Source organism: Penaeus japonicus, unplaced genomic scaffold, assembly GCF_977035675.1.
Source record: "Penaeus japonicus unplaced genomic scaffold, GWHDUDI00000001_assembly GWHDUDI00000027, whole genome shotgun sequence".
Taxonomy (NCBI): domain Eukaryota; kingdom Metazoa; phylum Arthropoda; class Malacostraca; order Decapoda; family Penaeidae; genus Penaeus; species Penaeus japonicus.
The window spans coordinates 24,804,550-24,809,549 of NW_028234429.1; the positions used below are offsets into that span (position 1 = coordinate 24,804,550).

The 5,000-nt window shown below is 39.7% G+C and overlaps 1 protein-coding gene across 2 annotated transcripts in view; it reads right to left on the bottom strand.

Annotated features, from left to right (window-relative positions):
* LOC122251487 (uncharacterized) overlaps positions 1-4,919 on the bottom strand; it is an 84,900-nt gene extending 79,981 nt beyond the window's left edge. Inside the window, exon 1 of one of the 2 annotated variants that reach the window (XM_086552828.1) lies at positions 4,852-4,919. The gene's annotated coding sequence lies outside the window, so the exon portion shown is untranslated. The remainder of the gene's footprint in view (positions 1-4,851) is intronic. The other variant, XM_043013478.2, reaches the window with a different exon arrangement.
* Between the last annotated feature and the right edge of the window lie 81 nt (positions 4,920-5,000).

The following is a 5,000-nucleotide window of genomic DNA, read 5'->3' on the forward strand; positions in this document are numbered from 1 at the left end:
AGTTTGCCTCCATCTTCGGCGACGTAAACATAATTTACGTCTAGAGTGTTTACCCTTTCTCGCCTTTCTCTTCTACTTTACTTTTTTTGTTTATACCTATTTTCATCTTTTGCTCTGCCTTCCCTCTCTCTCTCTCTCTCTCTCTCTCTCTCTCTCTCTCTCTCTACATCTCTTCCTATACTTTCTTCCATCCCCCCCCTTCTCTCTCTCTTTCTCTCTCTCTCTCTACCTCCCTTCCTACGCCTTCATCCATCCCTCCTCTCTCTCTCTCTTTCCTTCTCCCTCCCATCCTACACCTTCATCCATCCCTCCTCCCTCTCTCTCCATCTTACCCACCTCCTCCATTTTGCTAACTCCATCATATTTCCCACTGTTTCCACTGCCTTTTCCACCTGGGAACTTTCACACAATCCATCGTCTTTCCATCATTCTCCATCACAGCGGAGAAACTGCCGGAGAAATGAGGTGCCAGGATACAATTGTTACCTTTGTCGCGCGGGACATTAAATAAGATGGAGAGGCAGAGGAAGAAATTCACATTGATAGGAACGGCTCTTACGGGGGGTTGTTGATAATGGCAATAGGGTTGATTATATTTCATGATGATGGGGATGGTAGTGGTGGTGATGATGATGATGATGATGATGATAATAATGAAAAGGATGGCCAGCATCCACAAAGACCAGGAGCACACGCACACAATTTGCTGTAACTCGAAAAATCCCACTTTCGCACACGCACACAAACACACAACAAACAATGCCGTCACCGTCAGAACAAACGTAAAGGTTCTCGACTGTTGACATAAACTCTGCTAAGAGAGAGAGAGAGAGAGAGAGAGAGAGAGAGAGAGAGAGAGAGAGAGAGAGAGAGAGAGAGAGAGAGAGAGAGAGAGAGAGAGAGAGAGAGAGAGAGAGAGAGAGAGAGAGAGAGAGAGAGAGAGATAGTGAAAGAGAGGAGAAGAGAAAAAAAGAAGAGAAGAAATGAGAGAGAAAAAAGAGGTAGAGAAGAGAAGATTGAAATGAAGAGAGAGAGAGATAAAGAATACAATCAAAGAGGAAAAAGACAAGCATTCGCGTCGTATTTACATTTGAATTAAGGAAGGTTTTCATCTTGTTTCATCATCAACCTCTGGACTTTTCTCCTTGTGTTTATTGATGGCTGAGGGGATGGTGGTGATGATGGTGATGAAGATGGCGGTGTTGATGATGATGGTGGTGATGATGGTGATGAAGATGGTGGTGTTGATGATGATGATGGTGTTGATGGTGATGAAGATGGTGGTGTTGATGATGATGGTAGTGTTGATGGTGGTGATGATGATGATGAAGGTGTTGATGGCAGTGATGATGGTGTTGATGGTGATGATAATGAAGATGACGATGACTATAACAACAACAGCAGCAACAATAACTACTACAGAAACAACAATACTAATATCAATAACAATAACATCAATAAGAACAATAATCGTAATAAAAGAAAATAAAAAAATGTCAACACCAGTGGCAAGAATAACACCACCACCATCACCATCACCTTGGCAAACAATACGCTCACCATATCCCTTGACCCTCTCCCCTCCTACCTCTCCTCTAACCCCTCCTCTCCCACCTGTACCCCCTCCACCCCCTCCCCTCCTAGCCCCTGATACCCTCTTCCCCTCCTATGCCTATCTCTTATATCCTTCTCTCCTCCCACTTGTATCCTCTCTACCCCCTCTCCTCTCATCCGTACTCCATCCCCTACCACCCCAATCCCTCCCACTTAAACCCCTAACACTCCCACCTACACCACCTCTACCACCTCCAACCCCCGTTCCCCTTCCTACCCCCTCCACAACCCTACAACCTAACCCCCCTCCCCCTTCACAAATCCACTTCACTACCCTCCCCCCCTTTCCTCTCCTCTCCCAAATCCACACCCACTAACCCCCATCCCAAATCCACCCCTCCACCCCCTTAACCCCCCCACACCCCTTCACCCCCCCACACCCCTTCCCCCCCCCCCCCCCCTTCCCCCCCCCCCCCCCCGCCCCCCTTTCTTCTGAGCCAAAGATCTGGGTCTCAATACATACCAATGTCGCGTCCCGGCCAGACTGCCTCTCACGCGACACCCTGTCATAACAAACGGATCTCCAGTCGCTTCGGGGAATATCAAGGGACGAGAAACTTTCCCTCTGTGGCTGTGATTTCTCTGGGTCTTCTTTTGTATCTATTTTTTTTATTTTGTTTGTGGATTTATCTGCTTGTCTGTCTATTTAACTTATCTGTCTATCTATTAATTTTACTTATCGGTTTGTCTATTTACTTATCTTTCTGTGTATTTACTTACATGTCTGTCTATTCACTTATCTGTCTGTCTATTTACTTATTTGATATCTAGCTACTTATCTGTCTGTATGTCTATTTACTTATTTTCTGTCTAGTTACTTGTCTGTCTGTCTATGTACTTATCTGTCTGTCTAATTACTTATTTTCTGTTTAGTTACTTATCTGTTTGTCTATTTACTTATCCATCTGTCTATGTACTTATTAGTCTGTCTGTCTGTCTATTTAACTTTCTGTCTGTCTATGTACTTATCTTTTTGTCAGTCTATCTACTTATCTTTCTATTTGTCTATCTACTCATCTTTCTGTCTATCTACTTATCTTTCTGTCTCTCTATCTACTTATCTTTCTGTTTATCTAATTATCTTTCTGTCTCTCTATCTACTTATCTTTCTGTCTATCTACTTATATTTCTGTCTGTCTATCTACTAATCTTTCTGTCTGTCTATCTACTAATCTTTCTGTCTATCTACTTATCTTTCTGTTTGTCTATCTACCTATCTTTCTGTCTATCTACTTATCTTATTGTTTGTCTATCTACCTATCTTTCTGTCTATCTACTTATCTTTCTGTTTGTCTATCTACCTATCTTTCTGTCTATCTACTTATCTTTCTGTTTGTCCATCTACCTATCTTTCTGTCTATCTACTTATCTTTCTGTTTGTCTATCTACCTATCTTTCTGTCTATCTACTTATCTTTCTGTTTGTCTATCTACCTATCTTTCTGTCTAACTACTTATCTTTCTGTTTGTCTATCTACTCATCTTTCTGTCTATCTACTTATCTTTCTGTTTGTCTATCTACTCATCTTTCTGTCTATTTATTTATCTTTCTACCTATCTACTTTTCATTCTGTTTGTCTATCTACCTATCTTTCTGTCTAACTACTTATCTTTCTGTCTGTCTATCTACTTATCATTCTGTTTGTCTATCTACTCATCTTTCTGTCTATTCATTTATCTTTCTACCTATCTACTTATCATTCTGTTTGTCTATCTACTCATCTTTCTGTCTATCTATTTATCTTTCTACCTATCTACTTTTCATTCTGTCTGTCTATCTACTAATCTTTCTGTCTAACTACTTATCTTTCTGTCTGTCTATCTACTTATCATTCTGTTTGTTTATCTACTCATCTTTCTGTCTATCTATTCATCTTTCTGCCTATCTACTTATCTTTCTGTCTTTCTATCTAGTTATCTTTCTGTATCTTTTTATCGATTTATGTACATAAGTATATATGGACATATCTATTTTGTATGGAGCGATTCATTTTATCTATCGAGTCAATAACTTGTATGTTTGTTTGCTTCTCTCTCTCTCTCTCTCTCTCTCTCTCTCTCTCTCTCTCTCTCTCTCTCTCTCTCTCTCTCTCTCTCTCTCTCTCTCTCTCTCTCTCTCTCTCTCTCTCTCTCTCTCTCTCTCTCCCTCTCTCTCTCCCTCTCTCTCTCTCTCTAACTCTTTCACCTCCCTCCCACCCTATACTTTCCCTCTTCCTCTCTCCTTCCCACCCAATAATCAAAAGAGGATAGACACCTATTACCATATACGACAACCTATAATTTTCAACACAAGCGCCATTCAACATCGTTTTAACCCGTACGACACCGACCACATGTTATATTGCGAACTTAATATTCTCATCTTGCAAGAGAAGCCTGACAACCATCCACAACTAGACATGCAAGTGGCCATGCGAATGAGTAAAGGAACACATGCAAATAACTGACGTCAGCGAAGTGCATGACGGCCACAAGAGTGACTTCCAAGGCGGAGGAAGTCGTTTCCCTTGACGGTGCTTGGCCTTCCGTTGCATCCTCTTCTTCTTCCTCTTCTTCCTCCTCTTTTTCTAGGTCTTCTTCTCTCTCTTCTACCCTCTTTTATCTATTTATTTTTGAATCTCTTTTTTTCTTTTTTTTTCTTCAAAATCCTTTTTGTTTTTCTTTTATTTTATTTTCTATCTCTTTCTCTCTCTCTCTCTCTCTCTCTCTCTCTCTCTCTCTCTCTCTCTCTCTCTCTCTCTCTCTCTCTCTCTCTTTCTCTTTTTCTCTCTTTCTCTCTCTCTACCTCTGTCTGTTCTTCTATCTTTCTCCTTTTTCCTTCTATCATATAATTTTATTCCATTATCATTGGTTGATATAAGCTAATTTCTTTCAAATGGTTTTCATAATCATTATTCTAAATGCTGAATAATCATCTGATTATCATTTACACATTATTTATAAATTTCACCTTGAAAGCAACAATAACAACATAAACTGAGATGAAGATACTAATAATGATTCTAGCAATTCTAACTAATGCTAGAATTATTGCTAATGTTAAACCTAATATTGGCGATGATGCCAACACTAGTTCTAATATCGATATCGATATTATTATTAATACTCGACTAATACTGATACTAATACTGGGACTAATGCCAATACTACTGAATTACTAAGGAAATTACTAAGGAAACAACTACTTAAAGATTTTCAGGATCGAATTAAGAAAAAGCAAACTCTTAATTTCCCTTACCTTTCTTTTTCCTTTTCTTTTTCTTTCGTTCACAAAGCCAAAGTCGTTTCTGAAACAAACAAACAAAAATCTGAATTATTCCCTGTGCTTGACCACAATACAAACAAACGAAGAAAAATCAACATAATCATGACAGCAACAATACACAA